We start from the raw sequence: 26957 nt of genomic DNA on the forward strand, positions 1-26957 counted from the left end.
CAAAAGTTCAACTTAATGCAGAACATTGTACAAAGAAATTAAAGTAAAATACTGCAGACACTGGAAATCTGAAGTAAAAATAGAAAAGTCTGCCAACATCAGTGGAGAGTGAAACTGAGTTAATATTTTGAATCCAATATGACTTCTACAAAGCATTCAACAAGCAGTATAGAATATATAAAGCCCAACAAACCAGTTAGTTAGATGAGGCAGAGATAATAGGAACTGCAGATGCTGGAGAATCCGAGATAACAAGGTGTGGAGCTGGATGAACACAGCAGGCCAAGCAGCATCTCAGGAGCAGGAAAGCTGATGTTTCGGGCCTAGACCCACCCCGAAATGCCAGCTTTCCTGCTCCTAAGTTGCTGCTTGGCCTGTTGTGTTCATCCAGCTCCACATCTAGTTAGAAGAGGCAGATCAGAACAATTAGATTAGGATAACATCAGGGATGATATCCTAAACAATCTACTGCTATAACATCTTGTCACGAGTGTGGTTGAGAAACCTCCTATAGGCAAAAATAAAACTGATGAGCATTCTCAAGCACAAAGTACTCATTGTAACATAAAAGTTCACTTTTTGGACATGTGCAACATTACGAAGAAGATGCCAAGCGATATACCAAATTGTTCCCAACACAGTGTATACATTCATGCCTTGGAACAGCACCTTGAAGAACATGTCAATTGTTCAATGCAATAAACTTCTTTATTTGAAGAAAAACCACACCTGGATGGATGCCACATTTCATCCTGAAGGGGATTAACAATAGAATCCAAAACCTATAGTGGAAAAAAAAGATATCTAATCATTTTAAAATTGTCAAACGCTGCTGCAGTTACAACACCATAAATTCTTTCAGCTGAACTGATTATATCTCCGAGCTAATTGAAGCCTACAGAGTAATTTCCAAATCACCTACTTTACCACAAGTGGTTCTGTACCTGGTCACAGACTTTCCTGATAGACCTACCAAAAAACATGAATCAAGTCAAAGACTTGTCAAGGGGTAGGAGAGAGAAGGAAAATATACAGTAAATGGTGTAAAAATTAGTAATCTAGGTAACTTGTTTGAGAAGAATATAACATGTCATGGACAGGAAACACAGGAATTAGAAGACTAGAAGAGATTGAGATCCATCTCGTTTACCTCCTACCACCCTGATAGTCACATAATTCAAAGAGTTGTTACAATCGTTAGCAACAGACCAAAACACCATTGCAGTTTCCTGGGGAATACTGCCATATACGTTACCATGTCTCCAAAATCTTCCTGATCCTCCCTCAATGCCTGTCATGTCTCAAATTTCTCATAGCTCGTCCCTGCATCTGTTAAAAATGCAGCCAGTCAAAAGGCAAAAATGCTTCTTGGAAGATGTTAGGCGTGCTTTGAATTCATTCCAACATGTTCTCCACAGCTGCCATCTGTGGAACTGATACTTCACTGGTGCATTTTAATATTTTGTTTTTAACTTGCTGTGACTTGTCACTCGACTGAATAATAACATTTTCTTTTGTACCCATGATGAGAATTCAAATTACATCTTCGGGAGCAACATGGGAGAGAAATCTGATGAAAACACTGGAATTGGATCTTCTGGGGAAATTCTCTCTTCCAAGGCAGTCACCCCTTGTCTTGTTGACCTGATCTCATTCCTGTTCCTCAATCCAAGTGTGAGTTCTTGTGCTAAATCATTATTGCACCTTCCTCATCTTATGAACTCATCCATCCTTGCAAATCTCCTTCTTGAACTCTGCATTCTTCTGAATTTAGCTGCTCGTGTAATCCCATCTCTATCCAGCACGCAGCCTGTCGCACCACTCTTTTTCATGTTGCTAGCCTCAGACTCCTCACCCCTAAATATTGCTGCTCTCCAGCTGCATCTCCCCCTCAAAACCCATCTCCTATTCGTGCCTCTTTTATCTCACAATCAACCATTTGATTGATTTTCTGAATCACTATAAGACTTTTCTTGATGTTAAATGTGATATAATAGCAGACAGTAGAGTCTTGTTACGTTTGTCAACAATCTCCACTGCTCATTAAGATTTCTGGATTGCATAGTTGTTCATGCCAGTAGAGCTCATATCTACTTTCGCGTCTATATAGCTCAGTGGAATTCATAACTTGACTAAAATACAGGACTGCTGGAACTCTATACACCTTGTAGTCCTTGTGATCAAGGAGCTCCATTAACATAGGTAGAAAGGTCTGTCTCGAGTCAATTGGAGTGTGAGCTGTCTAAACCAAGGCTTGGTACTGAATTGTAATAGAGACAAAATATGCCGGAGGTACTCAGCACAACAGGCAATATCTGTGGTGAGAAGCAGGGTTCACGTTTCAGGTCAATGGCATGAAAAAGTGAAGGCTTCATAGCTGCTCACACTGTTTTTCTCTCTTTCTTCCATTTTGCATTCAGTGGCTGTTACGCGCGCGCGCGTACACACACACACACACACACACACACACACACACACACACACAGACATACACACACACATCTACCTACTCACCTACCGCCTGCTTTTTGGGCAAACCTTGTTTCTTTACTTTGCCCATTTCTGAGCTCTATTGCCTTTGCATCATGAAACTCTCGGTTGTTTAATCTCTTATGCCCTTGAAGCACCTTCAACAGACCTTTCCCTCTTGTTCTGTCGACCGTCATTCCCCATCCATTCACTCACTCAAAAACTATTACATCTCTGTTTTTGCTGAGTTCTGATGAAGAACCATTACCCAATTACAATCATTCCCTCCTCTCATTCTCTCTCCTCAGATGCTGCCTGAGTAATCCAAGCATCTTCTGCTCTTATTACAGATTTCTGGCACCTGCGGTGTTTTGCTTCTGATTTCTGATCCTAATTGGAGTCAATATCACTCTCAATGCAGACCGGAGATGAGGAGACATCCATATCTTTTATGAATCCAGGAAGATTGACCCAATGGTCTTCATTTTGACTGGTCCCTTGCTGAGTGGCTTCTGGTAAAGTCAGAGCAGTTAAGCCAGCCTGCAGCACTAACATACCAACTGTAGAACCATGGCCATGAATGGTACATAGTTGGGAGAAGGAGGCTGTGTGATAGCAATCCTACACTGCCATTGGTACCAATCACCACTTGTTCACCAATTAGTGCACCACATTGGCAGTGGGTGCTCCCTATGGGATGCATCAATTCATGGAGTCATACAGCATGGAATCAAGCTCTTTGGCCCAACTCATCCATGTCAAACAAGTTTCCTAGTCTGAACTTAGTCCCATTTGCCATATCCCTCTAAACCTTTCCTATCCGTGTACCTGTCCAGATATCTTTTAAATATTGGAATTGTACCCGCCTCTACCACATCCTCTGGCAACTCATTCCATAGATGCACCACGCCCTGTGTAGAAAAATTCCATCGCAGGTCCTTTTAAATATTTTCCTTCTCATCTTAAACCTATGCCCTCCAGTTTTGGACTTCCCCACCCTAGGGAAAAGATCATGGCTATTCACCCTATCTATGCCCCTCATGATTTTATGAACATCTATAAGGTCACCCCTCAGCCTCCAACACTCCAGAGGAGAAATGTCCCAGCCTATCCAGCCTCTCCTGATAACTCCAACCTTCCAGTCTCAGTAGCATCCTTGTAAGTCTGTGCTGCACCCTTTCCAGTTCAAATACATCCATCCTGAAGCAGGGTGTCCAGAGTTAATAGAACATAGAACAGTACAGCACAGTACGGGCCTTTTGGCCCACGATGCTGTGCCAAACTTTCACCCCAAACCTAAGTTCTATCTAACCTCCACCCCTACTTTATACTATCATCCATATGCCTATCTAATAGCCACTTAAATGCCCCTAACGAGGCTGACTCCACTACCCTCACCGGTAATGCATTCCACGCCCCGATCACTCTGAGTAAAGAATGTACCTCTGACATCTCCCTGATATCTACCTCCTTTCACTTTAAAACTATGCTTCCTTATAATAGCTGCCTTCACCCTTGGAAAAAGCTCCTGGCTGTCCACCCTATCCATACCTCTGATCATTTTGTACACTTCTACCAAGTCACCTCTCATCCTTCGTCGTTCTAAAGAGAAAAGCCCTAGCTCTCTCAACCTTTCCTCGTAAGACTGTCCCTCCATTCCAGGTAACATCCTGGTGAATCTCCTCTGCACCTTTTCCAACGCTTCCACATCTCTCCTGTAATGAGGTGACCAGAAATGGACACAATACTCCAAATGTGGCCAAACCAGGGTTTTGTACAGCTGGAGCATAACTTCATGGCTCTTGAACTCAATCCCTCTATTAATGAAAGCTAACACACCATATGCCTTCTTAACAACTCTATCCACCCAGGTGGCAGCTTTCAGCGAACCGTGGACATGAATCCTGAGATCCCTCTGCTCTTCCACGCTGCCAGGAACCTTTCCGTTAATCCTGTATTCTGCTTTCAACTTCGATGAATCACCTCACACTTTTCAGGGTTAAACTCCATCTGCCACTTCTCAGCCCAGCTCTGCACCCTATTATTGTCCCTTTGTAACCTAGAACAACACTCCATTCTATCTACAACTCGACCCACCTTCATATCGTCTGTGAATTTACTAATCCACCCTTCTACTCCTTCATCCAAATCATTTACGAAAATCACAAGTAGAAGAGGACACAGAACAGATCCTTGCGGTACCCCACTCGTAACTGAGAACCATGTTGAATATTTTGCATCTACTACCACCCTTTGTCTTCTAAGGGTCAGCTAATTCTGAATCCAATCTGCCACATTTCTCCCATCCGATACCTCCTTACTATCTGCATGAGTCTACCATGGGGAACTTTATCAAACGTCTTACTTAAATCCATGTATACCACATCCACTGCTCTATCTTCATACATGTGTTTGGTCACTTCTTCAAAGAATTCATTAAGGTTTTTGAGGCATGATCTACCCGTCACAAATCCATGCTGACTGTTATGAGTCAAACTGTGTCTACCCAAGTGATCATAAATCCTTTCTGTCAGTGCCCTTTCCAATAATTTGCCCACTACTCAAGTGAGACTAACTAGCCTGTAATTTCTGGGGTTGTCCCTATTCCCCTTTTTGAATAAGGGAATGATATTTGCCTTTCTCCAATCTTCTGGCACTATATCTGTGGACAGTGAAGACGAGAAGATCATTGCCAAAGGCCCTGCGATCTCTTCCCTTGCTTCCCATAGAATCCTTGGATAAATCCCATCAGGCCCAGGGGACTTATCTACCTTCAAGTTTCTCAAAATTCCTAGTACACCTTCCTAACTAACATCGACCTCCACTAGCCTACCAGCCTGTTTCACACTGTCCTCCTCTACAACTAGGTCCCTCTCAGTTGTGAATGTCGAAGAAAAGTATTCATTAAGGACCTCTCCTATCTCTTTAGGCTCCGTGCACAAATTCCCTTTACAATCCTTGATTGGTCCTACCCTTTCTCTTATTCTTCACATACGTGTAAAAAGCCTTGGAGTTTTCCTCGATCCTATTTGCCAAGGTTATATCATGCCCTCTTATGGCTCTCCTAAGCCCTTTCTTCAGCTCCTTCCTGGCCAACATGCATCCCTCTAGAGCCTTTTCCGATCCTTGTACGTTGTATGCTGTGCTCCAAATATGACCTGACCAATGTCTTGTACAGCTGTAACATGTAACATGTCCAAATTCCTACATTCAGTACTCTGAGCAGTGAAAGCAAACATGCCAAATGCCTTTTTCATCACCCTATCTACTTGTGATACCCCTTTCAAGGAACTGTGTACCTGCACCCCTAGGTCTCTCTGCTCGACAACACTGTCCAGGGCTCTATTATTAACTGTATAAGTCCTGCCCTGGTTTGTCTTACCAAAATGCAATGCCTCACATTTATCTAAATTAAATGGCAGGGTGGCTCAGTGGTTAGCACTGCAGCCTCACAGCACCAGGGACCCGGGTTTGATTCCAGCCTCGGGCGACTGTCTGTGTGGAGTTTGCACATTCTCCCCGTGTCTGCGTGGGTTTCCTCCGGGTGTTCCGGTTTCCTCCCACAGTCCAAAGATGTGCAGGTTAGGTGGATTGGCCATGCTAAATTGCCTGTAGTGTTCAGGTTTGTGTGGGATGCTTCAAGGGGCGGTGTGGACTTGTTGGGCCGAAGGGCCTGTTTCCACACTGTAGGTAATCTAATCTAATCTAAACTCCATCTGCCATTCCTTGGCCCACTGGCCCAGTTGATCAAGATCCTGTTGTGCTCATGGATAACCTTCTTCACTGTCCCCTATACGACCAATTTTGATGTCATTAGCAAACTTGCAGACCATACCATCTATAATCTCATCCAAATCATTTATAACAACAGTGGACCTTGCACTGGCCTTGCAGTGTATCACTCTTCACAGGCCACAACCCTATACCGCCACCCTCTGTCTCCTACCATCAAGCCAATTTTGTATCTAAATGGCACACTTTCCCTGTATCCCATGTGATCTAACCTTACTAATCAGTCTACCATGCGGAACCTTGTCAAAGGCCTTGCTAAAGTCCATGTAGTCAATGTCTACTGTTCTGCCTCCATCTATCTTCTGGGTCACCTCTTCAAAAAACTCAATTAAATTGCTGAGACACGATTTCCCAGGGACAAAGGCATGCTGACTATCCCTAATCAGTCCTTGCCTTTCCAAATGCATGTAGATCCTGCCAATTCACCAAATGCAATTCAGCAGCATCTCCCATTTGTACAACCTCTATCAATGAGCAAAGTGAGGGTAGCACTGTCCTAGCAATCCGATTAGCTCCAGGACTCTCTCCAAGTGACACACTACCTGCATATATCCACGGCCCCTACATTATTGCTGAGGTAAAATCCAGAAATTCTCGGTCAAGGAAGGAAAAGTTGAGCCAAGCTCCTGCTTTCCAGTAAATGATTGAAAGTGGGCACTGGCAGTAGTGCTGGAGCAGGCTGTTTCTGTCAAATGGCACAGAGCTTGTGGTTGAGGTGGGGTCAAAGAGATGACAAGTAAAGGAAATTAATAGGAAATTAGGAATAGAATTGAAACCCCAAGTTTGGCCAGAAGGTTCAGGTGAATAGTGAGCATCTTCCCTGGGATTGACAGGAGGCAGTTAGGGTTTGTCTGCAGCTTGCTATCAGTAGCTTCAACAGAAACGTTCAGATTGTGTTATTTAAACAATTCAGGAGAATGATGTTTGAATCGGTGATTGAGAAGCTGCCTATTATTACGAGAGGCTGCTTTGTCCAGTGCTGCTGCTTACTTTGTGACTGTTTCAAATCAATGTCAGTGCTGTCACCTCGAATTGCTCTGGCAGAGCCTTATGTTAAATTTTACATTTATTGGCTAGTGGTTTGCAATGTGATTATACATAAATGAGCAGCAGGAAGAAACTGGAGTTATGAGTTCCCAATCATTCACTCAACCTGCAGCTTGCCTTTTGCAGAATGAAATTACTGAGCAAATTAATATTGGACAAGACTCTCAAGCATGGATTTAAGGCTTGATCATTGTGGTTATATAAACACAATAAAGGACAGGTGAGGTAAAAGAGTACAGGTAAATCACTGACAGTACAGGTGAGGCACTGAGCATACAGGTGAGGTGTGGATTACAGTTGAGGTACTGAGGGCATATATGAGGCATTGACAGTATGGCCATGGCACCTAGAGTAGGGTGAGGTACTAAAGGGCCGAAGGGCCTGTCCTGCGCTGTTTTCTATGAAGACATAGGGAAGACACTGAATATGCAGCCAAGGGTACAGGCACTAATGGTGTGGTATTACACTGAAAATACAGATGAGGGCACAATTTAAGTACTGAAGGTACAGGTGAGGTACTGAAGATAAAGGTGAGTCATTGAGAATGGGAGCAAAGGTGAGACAATGGGTGTACAGGTGAGGTACTGAAAGTACAGGTAAGGTATTGAAGGTAATATTGGGACACTGAAAGTATAGCTCAGGCTCTGAAATTATCTGTGGTTTATTAACACCTGATTGTTTTGTAAAAATGGACAAAAGATGAAAATGCCTCAGCTAACTTTTTATTGAACATTTCCAGGAGGAGGAGGCTGATAAGAGTCGAGGGATGTTGTTGGTTGAATTGGCGGGGGTGGGGGGTGTGGGGGAGACAGGCGTGGGGATAGGGTTCTAATTTGCAGATCTGTGGCTCACAGAAGCAACTGCACATGCTAAAATACAGTTGATTCAGCTGATTTGATTCTTTCTGTTGGAGTTTCAAACACAGTTTATGTACTTTGGAATTGATAGGAGTACTTATAACACTGTTGCGTTTTGTTGGTGAGGTGGTGGACTCTTTGGAATATGATCCAAGAGACGTTTTGGGGGAGATTGTGTGCCGTTTCAAATTGTTACGTTCCCTTTGGGATTGCTAAGGGTAGTCATGAATATGTGTGATGTGATGTAATAAATGTGATTTACATATATGTTAGGGCCATTTATTTAGCATTTGGATTTTGAACTATCAGCATGTTAGGGTAGCTGGGATTTAAAAATTAATTAGATAGCCTGTCTGGAGTGATAACTTTTTAAAACTAACATGAGAATGAGATGACTTCTAAAGTAATCGTGGAAAGTTGTTTGCATTGTAAGAACTTTAAAATTAGGCAGATTGTGCATTGAAAAACATTATCTTGCTTTTAGTTTAGAAGAATCAGAAATTGATTTTTTTTTGCTGAAAGGAGGAATCTATGGATAGGAAAAGGCAGAATATTGGAAGTAAGTAACAACCAGCCTGCCAAGGTCCTTCTGAAAATTAAATGCAGTAACAGTTTCTTCTGGATAAAGGAGTTCATTTAGAATAGTTAGATGTGGGATGGGCGGAGGCATATGTTGATAAGAAGGGGTATGTTGGTGGAGAATGAGGTAGCATGGACTGGTGTGTGAGATGGATGGGGTGGTGATATTATTTGGCCTGGTTAACTCTGTTTGTGTAACTTAGTGCTTTTTTGCATCCATTCCTGGAAGGTTTGTCACGGAGTAGATCTATCAATGCCTCTGAGCCAAGAAGTCCATGTCCATATCCCACTCCAGGTCTTGAAAGCTACACCAAAGTGTCTTCATAAATTGGCCAAGTATTAACTTGCAATGGATGCGAAGAGAGGTACTAAGAGCAGAAGACATTCCTGATAGGCCATGTGATGGAAAGAACATGAAGTTTCCGTCATCACTAACCAGATCTCCAGGCTACAATGTGCTTGAATAATTGCTGCTTGGACGGTGCTGGAGGTTGGTTGTCTCAGTTGGCTGAGTGGTCAGTGCGGATTAGATTGGTGCCAATAGCACAAAGTTTGGTACCCTTGCTGTTTGAGGGGTGGATATAGGCCCTGCCTCCTTGCATAGCCCATGGTGGATGCTATGCTCTGTGGATGCTGTTTCTCCTTTACCTCTTATTTGTATATCAAGAAGTAAGTGACTTTCTTAGTCTTTCTGAAATGTGCCATTTAATTCTTATAAATCCAAATATGTTTGTCAATCACATGTCTAATCTTCAATTTTATTAACAAATACTTATACTTTGCTGCAGTCCTCAATTCTATTAACTATATTTAATTCGGCCCCATTTGCAAATTTTGAAATGATATTTCTAATTTTCTAGTGCAAATGACTTATGTAAATGTTGACCAACGATGGTTCCAGCACTGATCACTGCGGAATGCCTTTTGCCAGTCTAAGTAGGTATTTAACCCCTGTCTATTTCATAACTAGCTGCCATCCATCTGACTGTGCATTCCTGTCTCTACATGATCTGACCTTCGTCATGAATTTATTGTGTTTGACCTTAATGAATTTTTTTTGAAAACTAACATTTTGTGCTGACATCATTGCCCTCATCTAATCTTTCTGCAAATTTTTCAAATAATTCAGTGAGGTACAGAAATGACCTTTCCTTTTGAACTAAATTCCTTATCATATTTTCAGTGTATTCATTGAATTTGTATGACATTTTAGAGTAAGGATTCCATTCTCTTTCCTACCATCAATATTAAGATCATTGGACTATAGTATCCCGCACTTGTTCTCCCTCCATGTTCAAGCCTAGAAATTATGCTAACTGCATGGCTTATTCTATTTCCGAATGTATTTTATATACATACAACAGTAACTTTGATAACTCTTCTGAAATTTCTTTTAACATGCTGGATACAATCTCTCTGGATGTGGGGTTTATCCTCCCTAAATTTGATTGGAATATTCTTTAAATCCCAATTAATTCTTCCATGTCAGCCTAATTAATACAGATCTTTCTGCATTTCCCAATAAATTCTCCTCAGAACATGCAGAATAATATTATGGCCTCCTGTTGGTTTATTTGTAGATGGCAGAGCAATGAACTAGAATGGGTGGTTCCCTTCAGCTATCACCATATTATGGTGGTCAGATAAGTTAGCAGCCAATCCCCCCAGTCTCGGACCAATTGAGGCCCTTAACTGGCTAATTACTGGCTTGCTACCATGCCCTGTCGCAATAATGCATGCACTGGGAAGGCTGGACAAAAGGAGGTTCATCTGAGGTGAAAAGGTTGGGATTTACATCCACTTGGCAGAGCTCCCCAGGTCATCAGGGATACCACTCCAAGATTGTATTTCTCCCTTAAGCCTCCACCTCAGCTCCAAAACCTGGTCTCCCCACCACCCTATCTCACATACCTATTGTCCCCAATCCAACCTGACTAAAATCTTTTGAGTTCTTTGTAAGCCTCGTCCCTTGTCTTCGGGACTACTGACATCAGGCCTTGCTGGGATTACATGCTCAAGCTGAAGACCAGGCAGCTCTTGAGCACCCTCTTTGTGCCTTTTTTCAAAAGTCTGAACGCTCACGAATGACTTTTCCACCATCAACGTAAAAGTCACCCCCTCAGGTTGAAGGTAGCGCAGTGTGGAGGTGGAGGAACATAGCAGGTCAGGCAGCTTCAGTGGAGCAGGAATGTTGACATTTTAGGTCGGAACCCTTCTACTGCTTTAGTTTCTGGGTTACAGACTTGTCTCCATGTCCCATTGTCTGTCTCAGCGTCAGCCCAGACGCTGCTGATATTTCTCTGAGCATCAGTCAATCTGCCTCTATGCCAACTCTTTAGATTTCAAGTTTCTCCATCTGCCCCAGGTATGTGTATTGTGTTGATCCCTGGATGACTGATGTCGCTGAGGCTTCTGTTATTCGCCTTCTATATGTCTGGATTATGGTTATATCTCTGCGTCCTATCCAAGTGTTAATCTTACACTGCATCACATGACAGATTATAGACCCATTTCCCAAATGCAGTTAATTTTGATCGGTGTCAGACTGAGGGTTACAGCTCTTGCTTTGTACATAGATTGGGAATAATTGGTAGGGCTTGAGAGGGGAGCTGAGGACAGTGGGAGACCAACACTGAAATGAGAGTATGGTAGTGGTAGAAACTTCATTGTAAATGTTTGACACTGGGGCCCATGTAAAATGGAATGTTTTTAGTCTTTCCTGTGTACCATGCGGCCTCGTGTATTGGCTGCTCCAGCACTTGCCCCCTTCCCTCAAAAGTAAACAATTTCTAATAAATCCAGACAAAAGGAAGATGACAATAAAGGCTACCAAGGTCAAAGTGTTCCATAGCTGACATCAAAGAAATAACTGGTAGCGTATGTACCTTTTTACCAATGCAGTGTTTAAGAAAGGGACAGGTTTGTTCTCAAAGTGAATGATAGCTAATCTTCAGATGAAGGTGGCCTAGTGTCAATGATAATCCTGACAGAGTCATAGAGTCATATGGCATGGAAACAGACCCAGCGAAAGGTTCCCTAAACACTTCAGCGAGACAGCAGTATGTTGCCTTCACAACTTCAGCCAGACTGACATGCTGTGTCTGTCCTCTGGGATCAGTGAACCATCCCCAATTGTCACAGGTCAAAAACTTTATTTGTTTAATTCATTAATGTATTATCTGCAACAATTTTAATAAGCTATCCGAATATTCCTTACGAATGGTCAACTGCCTATATTAGGTAACTGTAGTCATGAAATTCCAAAGTTCAACACAGCTAGAAAGTACTTGGGTATGCACTTGATGTGCTGAGACCTATGGGACTATGGACTGAGAAAGTGAGATTAAGCTGATTAGTTCTTGTTCAGTTTGAATAAAGATGATGGACTAAGCCATATGCTTTCTATGTATGTATGTTTTAATCTGTCCTCCAGTGGTGGTAGTGGATCTCAATGGCATCCTCTTTGTATTCTAATCCTCCTCATATAAGGTCCAAGATCTCAAGAACCTTCTACTGTGTAGCTGAACTCTCTGCATCAATCCATGGGTTCAGCTGTGTCTCTATGACCCAGTTAATTCCTCTTTCTTAATCCACGAGTTCGTATCTCTGTCCATATCCCAGTTAATCCTTTGTTGTGCCTGTCTTTGACTGAGCTTTCACGCTACATTTCCCAATGATATTGTTTTCATCAGTCCACTAGTTCTGGAGTTCTCTCTATATTGATCTTAGTTAAGGGCAATCTATTTTGGATGCTGGATGGTTCAGCTCTCTCCTTGCTCTAATAATCTGTTTGTGTAGGAGCAGGAGTAGACCATTCAGTCTCTGAGCCTGTTCTGCTGCTCAATAAGATCATGGTCGATCTGTGGCTTAACTCCAGATATCTGCCTTTGGCCCATATCCCTTAATACCTTTGCTTAACAGAAATGTATCAATATCAGATTTAAAATTAACTGACCTAGCCATTTGTGGAAGAGAGTTTCAAGTATCTACCGCCCTTTGTGTAGAAGTGCTTCCTAACATCCCTCCTGGATGGTATGACCCCAATTCTCAGAATATGCTCCCTACTCCAAGAATCACCATGTAGTGGAAATAGATTATCTTTTTCTATCCTATCTGATCCTGTTAATATGTTGAAGATGTCATCGAGATCACCCCTTAATCTTCCAAATTAAAGAGAAAACAGGCCAAATTCGTAAAATCTCTACACATAACAACCCCTGCAGCCCAGGTATCGTTTTCGTAAATCTACGCTGTACTCCCTCCAAGACCACGATATCCTTCCTAAGGTAGTATCCAGATTGGTTTACAGTACTCCAAGTCCTGTCTAAATAGGATTTTCTGTAGCTGCAGGAAAACATCTGCATCACTACTCCAGTCCTCCAGATACAAAGGCCAACTTGATTATTTTCTGCAATTGTTTGTGGCATTTTTAACATTTATGCACCTGAACCCCCAGGTTTCCTTGGATATGCACAGTATGTGACTTTTTGCCATCTAGGCAGTACCCTGATCCATCCTTTTTTGATCCAAAATGGATAACCACTCACTTGCTTACATTGAATTCCATCTGCCACAGTTTTGCTCATTCACTTAAATATTCCTTTGTAATTCTTTGCTAGCACCTACACTGTCTACAATGCTGCCTAACTTTGTGTCATCAGCAAATTTGGAAAAATGAGTTTCTATGCCATTATCCAAGTTGTTAATAAATAGAATAATGGAGGCCCTAACTCAAAACCTTGGGCTATTGATCTGTCTCCATACTCCAGTTAATCTTGGTTTGTGACTGTCCCTGGGCTACAGATCTGTCTCCATTTCCAGGTAATCCCTCCCTTGGTCAGTCCATCAATTACAGATCTCTTTCCATTTCTTCATTGTTAGAAGAAACTCAATAATAGAAAATAAAATCAGCCTCTCAAGCATGCTCAGGCATTCAGTTGCATCCGTCATTTAGTATCTTAACTTTCCCTAATTGCCTTGGCTCAGTAACACTTAAGTCACAAAACAAAAAATCAATCTCAGCTTTACCACTACTCTTTGCGTGAAAAAATACTAATAAACCTATAGTGGCTTTGACCTAATTAACGCTGAATGTTCAAGCTTCTTGTTGTATTCGTAAAATCTCTACACATAACAACCCCTGCAGCCCAGGTATCGTTTTCGTAAATCTACGCTGTACTCCCTCCAAGACCATGATATCCTTCCTAAGGTAGATGAAATAGTTTCTCTCTATCACTTTATTGGATCCTTTATTCATTTTTTCACCTCAGTTAGTTCCCTTCTTAATTGTCTACACCAAGGGAATACAAACCTGATCTGTGCAGACTGTACTCATGATTTAACCCTGGTGAATTTGCATGATATCTTGCTCATGGCCTTTGTATCTTCTTGCAGGCTTACTGCCCAGAACCAAATTTAATACTCCAAAGAGAGTCTAATCAGAGCCCTTTACAGATCCCCTCCTATACCAGTGATACTATACCAGCCCTCTTTTGATAGAGAGGATATTGCATTATTCTTGACAATTCCTTTATTTATTAATCCATTAACGCACATGCAATAATCGATGTAACTAATTCTCATCTCTGTTAGTTCACAGATTTTGGTCCACTTTCTATGCAACAATTAATCCCATTGTCTCAAACCCTGGATTACGTATTCAGTTAATCCTCCCCTTTGTTAGTTTCTGGAGTTCATGTCTCTTCATCACTGTCCTTGAAAATCTTCTGCTGAGTTAGTCTCTGGATTACTGATCTTTCTCCATGCCCTGCTAGTTCCCTTTCTGTCAGTTAATAAGCATTGCAAATATTTCTCCAATTAACCCCCCATTATGCTACTCCCTAGATTTCAAAATCGATCTCCATGCGCAAAATAATCTTCTGTGTAGGTTCATGGTTTTCAGTTCTCTCTATTGATTCCTTTGTATTAATCCCTGGATTACAGATTTCTCAAAGTTTATCAATGTCTGGGCTCTAGGACCCTCTCTGTGTCCCAGGTAATCCTTCTATGATGGCAAATTAATCAAAAATTCTCTTTTCTGCCCGTGCCCCAATTTTACCTTCGTGTCAGTCTGTACATTACAGACCTTCATCTTGTCCCAGTTAATTTTTCTCTGTTTTGGCCCCTGGACAATGCATTTCTCTCTTAATTAATCCCTTTGTTATCTCCCTGTGTTCAGTAAAGACTCTTTAATGTTAATTAATATCCCAGCCATTGTTCCATAGCTTCTGTCTCTGAATACAGATCACTCTTCATTCTCCTTTATTTTTATCTCCAGATTATGATACATCTCCATGAGTTCTGGCAACTCCTCTTCTATGTCGGCCCATGGATTACTGATCTTTCTCTCTGTCCCATTTATTTGTCCCTTACGTCAAAGAAAGAACGGAATAAAGACTTTCATTTGTAAGGAACAATTCAAGACCTCAGGACATCCCAACGCCAATTACAGTGAATTAACGACTCTGGACGTGCAGGCACCACTGGAAAGTTAGAATTTGCAGCAGGCAGATTGTGCATGCTGAGGATGATGACAGAGTCCACCCACTTTATAGGACGTAAAAATTCTATATACAAATAACAAACCAACTTAATGAGTGGGCTGATATAATACAATGCGGAGCTGGAGGAGCACAGTGGGCCAGGCAGCACCAGAGGAGCAGGAATGTTGACGTTTCGAGTTGGGACCCTTTAGAAATTTCTAAAGAAGGGTCTTGAAACAAAACGTCTGTTTTCCTGCTCCTTTAATGCTGCCTAGCCTGATGTGATCCTCCAGCTCCATACTGTGTTATCTCTGACTCCAGCATCGGCAGTTCTTACTATCTCTGAGGACTGGGCTGGACTGGTAGATATTAACAGTCAGCATCAGTGCTGTGAAGAAGACAAGCTTATGAGCCTAACTATGAAAAGAGAATGTTGCATCTGTAAAGCCCATAGGTCATTTCCGGAGGATATGCTGAAGTAGGAAGCAGTTTCAGAGAAGCAAAATATCAAATGCCTAATCTTGCAAAGATGTTAATGTCATGAAACCATGAGCAGTAGAAAAGATTCCTGAAGCACTCCTAGGAGAAGTTGGTGAGCCAAGTGACCAGAGTTTGACAGAACCCATTTACATCAAATGAGGGGTCATATATTTTAAGCATGATGTGGGAGTGAATGTCACTGTTTTCTCAGATTGAATGTCATGGCTGAAGAAACAGTGTTACAGCCTGTTGAGATGAAACTACATGGTTCAGGTGAATGCTTTAAACAAGTATGCAACTTACAGAATGTAAGCGGTGATAAGAATGCATTCATCATTGACAAACAATGTTTCTCAGTTTTGAGCATGCTTTTACATATCTTGAACTCAACATCCTTGAGGCAGCAGAAGATGTTCAACTTCTTTTTAAGAGACACTGAACAGACCAAGAGAAACCAAGTTATGGTAGGTTTATTCAAAAAGAAGCAGGTCAGAGAAAAACTGATAAAGGACCAAATTGTCAAAGGGAAACTTGTAGACAATTTCATTGGGCTTCCTATATTCATGATAGAACTCAAAATGAGGAAAGAGTTTAATGAGATTATTTATGTTAAGAGGACTGTCCCACACTCTCAACAGGAGGGATATATGTGAGTATACAGGAGTGGTGAAAATGTCTTTCACTGATTACCCATACAGATAACAGAAATCCACCCAATTCATGAAGAGATGCAAATACTGACAAACATGATGAGCAGCATATCCTACTTGAATTTATTGAGGAATGTTTAACAGGAATCTTTCAGACAGCAAAGCCTTTTCCAGAACATTTTTTCTACTGCAGGTTAGTGTCAGAGATTGCAATGAAACAGGATCAAGCGGAATAGTTTAATTCTTTTCCATCAAAGCTGAATTCTCAGGACCAGTGACTGACGTAATGCTAAATAAGCTGCAATCCTCCATTGCATTAGCGAGGATGGGACCGGGCCTGCTGCACCAGGAGGACAATCACAAAGGGTGAGTGAAGATGCTAAAACCTAATCAACCAGTTGAAGCAAAAGGTTTACAAACTTAAGCACTGGACAGCAAACCAAGAGCAAAGATTTATGTACACAAAATGAAGATACACCATTCCATGGAAGCCAGATCATATTCAGAGATTCAGGACACAGTCAAAAAGAGAAAAGCATCAAGCTCAGGCATCCAGGATACTGCAAGGAATCGGTTGATGGAATTTCATGAGATTAGAAAATGCCCCATATATTGTTATCGGGCAATACCTGATTCAGAGACAAAGAGACAATTAATTGTATATTATAAAAGCTGCTGTGTGAAAAATTTGTGGCTCAAGTTGGGGAAGCATGGGTGGGTGGGGAGAGGCAATATGGGTCTGGGTGAGAGTGGTGGCAATGTGAATGGAAATTTTTGGATTTGAAATTAAGAGTAAATGGATAACCCATGTCTAATTGCTAGGATCTTGAACACACTATGTGAAAGGGTAGTGGGAATAAATTCAATAAAAAGAGAACAAAAAGATTAGTAGAGCACTGTTGACAATCCATGGACCTTCATAAGCTTTTTATAGTCAATGAAGTACTTCTAAATTATAGTCGCATTTCTAAACTCGGAAATGAAGTAGACAATGTTCCACAAACGTCAATGTGATAATGATCAGATAATCTATTTTTAGTGATGTTTATTGAGATAGAATTATTAGTTATCACTAAAAGAAAACTGGATGTGTACTTGGAAAGAGAACATTAACAGGCCTATGGGCAAAGAGGAGTGAGATTGGTTGTACCGTTCTGAGGATAGTACATTCATGAGAGACAATTGCCTTCCTCCTGTACTATTCTGTGATTCCAATAGATACATGAAGCTTCTTTAAAGCAAACATTAGCTTTTATTGAAGTAAATTATGATGCAGCATATTGTTCGGGAGAGTCCTTAAACCTGAAATGGAAACGTTTGGCTGTGGTCTTTTGTAGGATTACTTTAAAAGTATCCCGGGTGAAAAGTGATATCATGGGCAATTGAAAATACGAGTGACTATAGACATCAGAGTATACTTGGGGTAGCACAGTAGCTCAGTTGCCAGCACTGCTACCTCACAGTACCAGGGATCCAGATTCAATTCCACCCTTAGGCAACTGTCTGTGTGCAGTTTCCATATTCACCCTGTGCATGGATTCCCTCCCACTATTCAAAGATGTGCAGGCTAGGTGGATTAGCTACAGGAAATGCAAGGTTACAGGGTTAGGGTTGTAGACTTGTTTGCTGAGCCGGCGTGTTTGATTGCAAATTTTTCGTCACCCTGCTAGGTGCAACCAAACACATCAGCTTGACGAGTAAGTATACAACCTCATCCACAACCCGAGCAATGTATCTTCACAAAACCTTCAGGCAGGGATAGGATTGCGGATGGGTCTGGGTGGGATGGTCTTTGAAGCATCAATATGAAATTGATGGGTTGAATGGCCTGCTTCCCCTCTGTAAGGGTTCTCTGAGGAAAATGGAATCCATTAGACAGGACACTTCTACTGTCCAATTCCCTAATTTATAACTTCTGGAAACTTGAAATCATTCAAAACTCTGCTGCGTATTTGCATGGAGTCCCATTCCCTCAAACCCTTGAGGTGTCTGATCTACACCAGCTTCCAGAGAGGCAAACATCTTAATTTTAAAATCATCATCACTGTTTATGCACATTTTCACTTGAATAGATAGAGCATCACTTGGATAATCTGGCAGGAGTTTGGTCAAAGTCATCCTGGGGAAGGCAAAGCAGCAGAGCATGTTGAATAATGGTTAAGTTCAATCATGTTAATAAAATAGGATATATCACCAGTGCTGCCTGTTAACATCACTGCATATTTGGAACGAGGACTAAACCAGCATGGCTCTAGCAATGCTGTCTCCTATCTCCTCATGTATATCGTGTAAACAGTAAATAAAGATTCAGCGAATGAACAACACATTTGCCTCTCTGTACAATTTCATACCAATGTTTCGAACAGCGTCCCATCCAGACCCACCCCCGATCCTATCCCTGTACTTTACACTGTGAGTGTGCAACATAGTGGTAGTGCAGGGATCCAATTCCATGTTACCACAGAGATTGGGAGCAGCAATTCCCATGGGGTTACTGGTCTTGAGAGTTGGTGAGCACAAAACTGGAAAAATTGCAGTACACGCATTCGTCAAAGTTACCCTTGCCAGAACAAACTTGGACAAAGCCAATATCGACAGTGGAAGGGAAACATTCATTTGGCAGGATTTTACTGGGATGGGGGTGCAGCTGACAGAAGTAAGGCCTCGAGAAAGACATTTGTTGGTCTTCTGTCAGGCACAGGAGAAGATTGCCCTGCGGCTCTGGTGTTCCAATGGATGGGCTAAATTGATACAGAGTGGGACTTGTACCTCCCAGTGGGAGGAAGACCCATGCTTTGGAGCTGTCAGCCAGTCAGATTGAACAATGCCTCCAGCTGCCCGGAGTTTGGCATTGGGCACTGACCCAATGGATTGCTGGTCCACTGGACCATTGGGTGAAAAGGGGGAGGGACAGTGGTTCAGTCACCTTCTAGAGGGCGTTGACCGAGGTGGTTGATGAGCTTTAAAACCCAGACAAGGGGGAAGGAAGTGGGTGACTGATGCCCTCTGAAAATTGCACTCCCCCTTTCTTTTATGCCTATTACAAAGCTTGGCAGAGCATCAACCCATGCCAGTCTCTCTGCGCTGCCTCTATTAAAGCATGACACTGGTAATATTGGGGTCACTTTTACTTGCAACAAGCTCAGTTAATTCTTAATTATTTATTTCCGAATAACGGGTGGGCTGACAGTTTTAGCCCCTTGCCCCTGCCCACTCCCCCATCCCTGTGTCCTGGGAGACAGCATGGGAGTAGGTGGAAAACTGGTGGCATGGGCACCAGCCCTCATTTACCCATCTCCCAGCCAAAAACATGCCAGATGAAGGCCATGTAAAATCCAGCCCATTGGGTGTTATAGAGGCGACCACTTCTTTGTGACTAATTTTTGTATTATTTTGGAAAAGCCAAGTAACGTAGAATGTTAAGTGAGATTTCTTACGGTGACTAGAATAGAACATAGAACATAGAAAAGTACAGCACAGTACAGGGCCTTCAGCCCACGATGTTGTGCCGTGGAATATTCCTAATCCAAAAATAAAATAACCTAACCTACATTCTCCTCAATTCACTGCTGTCCATGTGCATGTCCAGAAGTCGCTTAAATGTCACTAATGACTCCGCTTCCACGACTACCACTGGCAAACTATTCCAAGCGCTCACAACTCTCTGGGTGAAGAACCTCCCTCTGACGTCTCCTCTATACCTTCCTCCTAACACCTTAAAACTATGACCCCTCGTGGCAGTCAATCCTGCCCTGAGGAAAAGTCTCTGGCTATCGACTCTATCCATGCCAATCAAATAATAAATCAAAAATGGAACAAAAACAAAGTTGCTGGAAAAGCTCAGCAGGTCTGGCAGCATTTGTGAGGGCAAAAAAAACAGAGTTAACGTTTCAGAGATGGCAAGATGTACAGCTGGATGAACACAGCAGGCCAAGCAGCATCTGAGGAGCAGGAAGGCTGACGTTTCGGGTCTGGATCCTTCTTCAGGAAAAATGGGGAAGAAACCCAGTTCTAAGGAAGGGTCACTGGAGCCGAAATGTTTACCTTCACGGACACTTCCAGACCTGCTGAGCTTTTCCAACAACTTTGTTTTTGTTCCTGATTCACAGCGTCAGCAGTTCTTTCGGTTTTTTTTTAATAAAATGAAACTGTTCTGAGTACCTTTGGGCAACTGGCTATCTTGATGAGAGCTCACTGGTTGTCTCAGATTACAGAAATCTGCAAACCAAAGACAAAAAATCTGCTGGTTCTTTGAAGGAAGAGGAATATTTTCATTTAGATTTTCATTAGAAACAGAGTAGGTTTTGATTGTTAGACTGAAAAATTATCACAGTCAATCCTGCCCTGAGGAAAAGTCTCTGGCTATCGACTGTATCCATGCCAATCAAATAATAAATCAAAAATGGAAATGCCACATGGTGAGTTGCCTTACTCTACCATCATTAGGAATGAATTGTTATCCCCTCCAATAAAGGTTTGTGGGGGGGCGATGGTGAATGGCATTCACAGACATTTCATTGGCAGATTTTTAGTAGAGTGATCAGTATAAATTTGATGCAAAATAGTAATAATGTATTGAGCTGTTTAGGAATTAGCCAGGTTGGGTGAAAACCAGCCAGGTTGGTGATTACAACAGGAAGCTATAGGAATAGGTGGAGTTACGGAGGGAAGCGATTGCCTTGGTTCAATGATCATCAGTCAGTTTGACTGGATGTCTCGCTCATCACTGCTTTTGCAGCACCATGCCAAGCCATCCAACTTGAGCAAACCGAGTAGGGGCAGATAAAGAAAGGACAAGACCAAGGCACGGGGGACAAGAAGATGTCACAATTTCACTGAGCCAAACCTACAAACGTCTGCTGGATGACAACATAAAAAGCAGCTCAGAGGGCTAGACCTCACTTGTGAAAAGAGCTAGAGGCCATGGGCTAAATTTGGCCAAATCTTTGGCAACAGGCTAGGAAGCTGGGCAACGGGCATAGACAGCATAAGGTAGGAGTGCAGGGCATCTTCCTGCATTCAGAGATAGTAGGAACTGCCGATGCTGGAGTCTGAGATATCAAGGTGTAGAGCTGGATGAACACAGCAGGCCAGGCAGCATCAGAGGAGCAGGAAAGCTGACATTTCGGGCCTAGACTCTTCATCAGAAACTAGGTTTTAAAATTAGGGGTCGCCCAATCATGACCTGAATGAAAAGAAAAGTTGCGCCTCAGAGATTCTTGTTCGTTGGGGAATCAAGGATTATTGGGGTAGGGAAGGGTGTTAGATAGGAATGTGGGAGCTAACACAGCCTTGATCTTACTGAATGGTGGAACAGGCTTGAGGAACATACTACTGTTTTTCTTATCTCCTAAGTGAATTATGTTCATATTCAACATGGAGAAATTGTTAGTGCGTATTGCTGGGATTTTATCATCTGCATCTTTAGCTTCTGTATCCATCATCTTAGTCATTTATATAAAATGTGAGAAATTGAGGCCCCAGCCCAGACCCCTGTAGGACTTCACTCGTAGCCTCCTGCCAATCAGAAAAAGACTGATTTACACATACTCTCTGTTTTCTGCCAGCCTGCCAATCTTCTATCCAAGTTAGTAGGTTTGCCCCCAAATCACAGAGTTCTGCTCAATACATTAACCTTTATGTGGCATCTTGTCAAGTGACTTCTGGAAATCCAAGCACAGCACATCTACTGGTTCCCCTTTATCAGCATGCTACTCCTTTAAAGACCTTCAACAAATTGGTTAAATGTGATTGCCCTTTCAGAAAACCATGCTGTCTTTTCCAAGTTACCTCAGGTTTGTCCAAGTCCTGAATTAAAGCCTGCTTAATGAATTATTTCAACATCTTTTCCATAACATACCATTAGACCATTGCCCTATAAGGGTAGGTAACATTCTAGGGACCTGGGTTTGGATCCTGCTGTGGCAGAGGGTGGATTTTGAATTCAATAATAATCTGGAATAAAGAGTCTAATAATGACCATGAAACCATTGTCAATTGTTGAAAAGAAACCCATCTGGTTCAGTAATGTCCTTTGGGGAAGGAAACTACCATCTTTACCTGGTCTGGCCAAATGTGACTCCAAACCCACTGCAAACTTACTTCTGGGCAATTGGGGATGGGCAATAAATGCTGGTTGAGGAGTGACACCCAAATACCATGAATAGAAAAAACAAATTTGTCTATAGTTTTCTGTTTCTTGCCTTCTCCCCATCCCTTCTTAAATAGAGGGATTGCATCTGCTAAATTTCTGTCAAATACTTTCTATAATCTGTTGAGTTTGGAAAGCTAACACTAATGCACACAGAATCCCTTGGCAGAGTTTAAACTAAACATTGGAATCAGCTTAAACAGATCGAAACTTAACAAGAATTGGCACAGTCTAACTGACCCGGTAGACAATCAACTTAAATGTCCAGCTTTAAGCAATCAAACAGCACAATCAAATCTTGCAGGCTGAAAACAAGAGGCTTGCAGAAGGTTGAAATCTCAGAGTCAGAATCAGTTTTGTCACCCAGGTGACAGATCAGAAGTATGCATATGGTGACAAAAGAAGCCTGCTTTGCAGAAATGTTCACAACACCAAGATCACAGTGAATGATTGGCTCTGGAGAACTTTCTTCAAAAAGAGACTTCCTCACTCTAGAACCAGTGGTTCCCCGGCATCATCTCAAGTGCTGGATATCCAAGGAAATGGTAAGAGAGCATGTAGGCAATACACATTCTCTAAAAGGACATCATGCTGTTGGAGATTAGTCCCTCAAGCTTATTGGGTGGAATAGGGAAAGCGAACAGTGGTGCCTATTTATGTAAAATGTTAATGGTAGGAAGATGTACTATAAAAGAACTTGGGTGCAGATATAGAGCAGGAGTCTTGATAACTTTCCTCAAAACACAACTACTCAGCATATGTCTATTCTGCACTGTGTCTCCGTGATGTCAGATCATAGAACCCCTACAGTGTGGAAATAGGACCTTCAGCCCCAGAGATACATACCAGCACTCAGAGCATCCCACTCAGACCCATCTCCCTACAACGCACCTAATCTACACATCCCTGAACACTACGGGCAATTTAGCATGGCCAATCCACCTAGCCTGCACATCTTTGGACTGTGGGAGGCAACCAGAGCACCCGGAGGAAACCCGCACAGACACAGGGAGAACATGCAAACTCCACGCAGACAGTCACCCGAGGGTGGAATTAAACTCGGGTTCCTGGCGCTGTGAGTGCGCAGTGTTAACCACTGAGCCACAGTGCTGCCCAAAATGTAAAACTGGAGCCTGGACATTAGGGCTCCAAATAGGATGTCTTCCCTTAACATCCTCTGCATATTGCTATGTTCAACCAAGCCAATGTTGCTCCCTCACTAGTGTGTAGTCTTTACATTCCTAAAAATTGGGCATATCATCTTCTTTAGTAAAGGTAGAGGCAAAGTTCTTATTTACTATCTCAGTCATGCCCCAACTCCATGCATCAAATTACCTCTTTCATTCCCATATTTCCTTCCAACTTATGTAACAACTTATGTGCCTATAGAAGAATTTTTGTGCTCCTTCTACCTTGGCTCTTGGTATCGTTCCATACATTGTCTTTGCTACTGTTATTTGCTTTTACACTTCCCTTCTGAACTTTCTATATTTATTTCCATTTTACTAACCACCCAATATGTGTCAAGACACCCTTTCTCTTCTTCAGCTCATTTCTATCACTTTTATCACCCAGACAGCTATATATTTGTTTGCTTTTCCTTATTACTTCATACTGTGACCTTGATGGCAACTGCCTCCTTTTGAAAGGAACCCATTGTTCAATTCATTTTTCACTTCCCAAACTGTGATTCTAATTTTTCCTGGTGAGATCCATTTTTAGCCTCTGTGAAGGACAGCTTTCCCCCAGTTACTTATTCTTACTCTGGATTGTTTCTTACCTTTATCCAGCATCAACCTAAACCTCATTGTACAATGATTACTGTTCCCTAACTCCTTCCCAACACTTAATCCACTTGTCTACCTCATTCCCAAGATCCAAGTCTAGCTGTGCCTTCATTCTTGTTAGATTGGAAACATACTGCTATGGAAGGCGTTCCTGAATGTATTTAAGAAACTCATGGCTATTCTGCTTTTTTACACTACTACTATCCCTACCAATAGTTAGATAGTTAAACATCCCTGCAATTTCCTTGAAAATTTGTTCTGCTATAACTTTCCCATCAGTTGATACCCGAGAGGTTGCGCTGGACAATATAATTTTTGTTCTGCAGCTCTAGGCATATAAGTTATGTCCTTGACCCCTCTGGGTAACCAGCCTCTCCAGCCCTGAAATATTGATCTTAATTGATACCTTAAACCCTCACCTTTTCCTATCTTTCCTGAATGCCATGCATCCAGAATTTTAAACGCCCAGTCCAGCCTGTATGTGAGGCAAGCCTCTGTTATAGCCACAACATGATATTTCCACATTGCAATCTGCGTCTGCGACTCATCTATCAAACTAACCATGCAGTATCTAATAAACTGTACTGTAACTTGCTTTCAGTTCCCTTAGTCTGAACGGCACCTAATAACTTCCATTTCTCTACTCCAGTGCTACCTGCCTTGCCCAGGACTCAGTATTTATGTCTGATGTTGCCTCTTGGTTCCCACACCCTACTCCCTTAGTTTGAACCCTCCCTTATACCAAACTCGAAGCAAAATTAAAATTGTAAAAAGAATGTTCCAAATTTATAATCAGAGGAACTGAAAAACAGAAATAATCTGTCAGGTGAGATGGTAATTATTATGTATTAAGGACAATCAAAGTGCAGTTAAATATTGCAATGCAATTGAAGGGAATGGGAACAAAGTTTGATAGGACTGGGTTTGAAGTTCAGTATGTCATATGTTAGAACAAGAGCATTTAGTAAGCTCTTTCAATGTTATGATGAATTAAGCTCAAAACTGAACAAGTTTTCTTTGGTGCTATATAATTGGTATTTGGAGTGAGTGTTGTAGAAGTTGACTGTTAGTTTAACTAGAACTAGAGGATGTGAATATTACACAGTGATAACAATAATCCAGCAGGTCTTGTGTTGAAAGGGTTTTTTTTCTCCCTTTTAGAGGCCTGGATCCTGTGGTTCTGTGCCACGTAGGAGATGGATTGGGGAATGAATATCTTTTATACAGTCTAATAGATTATTTCAGACTGGACAGTATTATGGACCAGACCAAATCCCCTCAAAATATTCAGAAGATTGTCTAGGCCCTAACTTTTTCTTATTTTAAAAGTAAATGTAATGTGTTGTGCTCCAGATGCAATTCAATTGGTCAAGCTACTAGATTTAAAGCAAAACAACTTTATTCATCCATTATAGTTAAAATACATCAAAAGGAAGAGGAATTGGAATAATTTAACTCTACTGGAGGACTTAACAGAATAATAGATACGGTAACTATTACTAATTAACCATTCCAAAATCGTAACACCCCAGAAATATACCCTTGGCAAAAGGCAAATTCAGAACACAGGTTGTCTCACATGTAAATCCTATAGCAGGTAGAGAATGTGTGAGTGATAATGGGAACTGCAGATGCTGGAGAATCCAAGATAATAAAATGTGAGGCTGGATGAACACAGCAGGCCCAGCAGCATCTCAGGAGCACAAAAGCTGATGTTTTGGGCCTAGACCCTTCATCGGAGATCTGATGAAGGGTCTAGGCCCGAAACGTCAGCTTTTGTGCTCCTGAGATGCTGCTGGGCCTGCTGTGTTCATCCAGCCTCACATTTTATTATCTTAGCAGGTAGAGAATGTCAGTTTTTGGCTATAACTGAGAAAGAGACAAAAGAAAACTTTCACTTCTTCAAGACCCCCAACTACTGAAAGCTCAACTAAAGGCTCTGGTTCTGTGAGAGTTTGACCCTACCCATTCAGGCTGCTTCTGTTGTTCTAACTTTAAAATAAAACCAAGGCTCCACAAGCTGCTTACTGTAGTGGTACTGGTAGACTGCTCAGTGTCTCTTCTTTAAAACCTCAATTCAAGAAAAAAAACTGGGACAAAAATAACCTTTTAAAGCCATAACATTGTCACAATAGCTCTAGTGTATATCAATGGGCAGATAGAACGTATTTCTAATTCAATTAGTTTAATCAGCATGGAACTTTATATTGTGAGTTCATTGTTACCAATATAGTATATTTTAAGAAGATATTCCCAGCATTGACTATAATCTTCAGAGGAACTGTTCAACATTTAATCCCCATCTTTCCAACATTTTACACTCAGTGGCACTGATTGGCAGTGCTGATGCATCATTAAACTTTGGTTGTGTTTTTGATTACATTGTGATCTTGTGTTTATTGGCTGTTTACTGGGCCGCTGAGCTCCTAATGATTGATTTGAGTGAACTATGGAACTCCATAAACTGTCCACTTCTGGTGATTGAATACTGTTCCAAAACAACTGGCAGTTAACAGTCCAGGAAACACTGTCATCATTTTCCATTTAAATAGCTTGCAAAATTTCTGCTTCATTGACCTCATTTCCAGGTGTTTGTCACTTGTTGAAAAAAATCCACAAAACAATGCCACAAGATTTGAGGCCAATAGAATGGCAATGAGTGC

The 26957-nt window shown here is 41.7% G+C and overlaps 1 protein-coding gene across 3 annotated transcripts in view; it reads right to left on the bottom strand.

Moving 5' to 3' along the window:
* Window positions 1–26957, bottom strand: part of fam163aa (family with sequence similarity 163 member Aa) — a 141370-nt gene that overhangs the window by 38807 nt on the left and 75606 nt on the right. The gene's annotated exons all lie outside the window — the stretch shown is intronic.

The sequence above is a fragment of the Stegostoma tigrinum genome, chromosome 8 (assembly GCF_030684315.1).
Source record: "Stegostoma tigrinum isolate sSteTig4 chromosome 8, sSteTig4.hap1, whole genome shotgun sequence".
Taxonomy (NCBI): domain Eukaryota; kingdom Metazoa; phylum Chordata; class Chondrichthyes; order Orectolobiformes; family Stegostomatidae; genus Stegostoma; species Stegostoma tigrinum.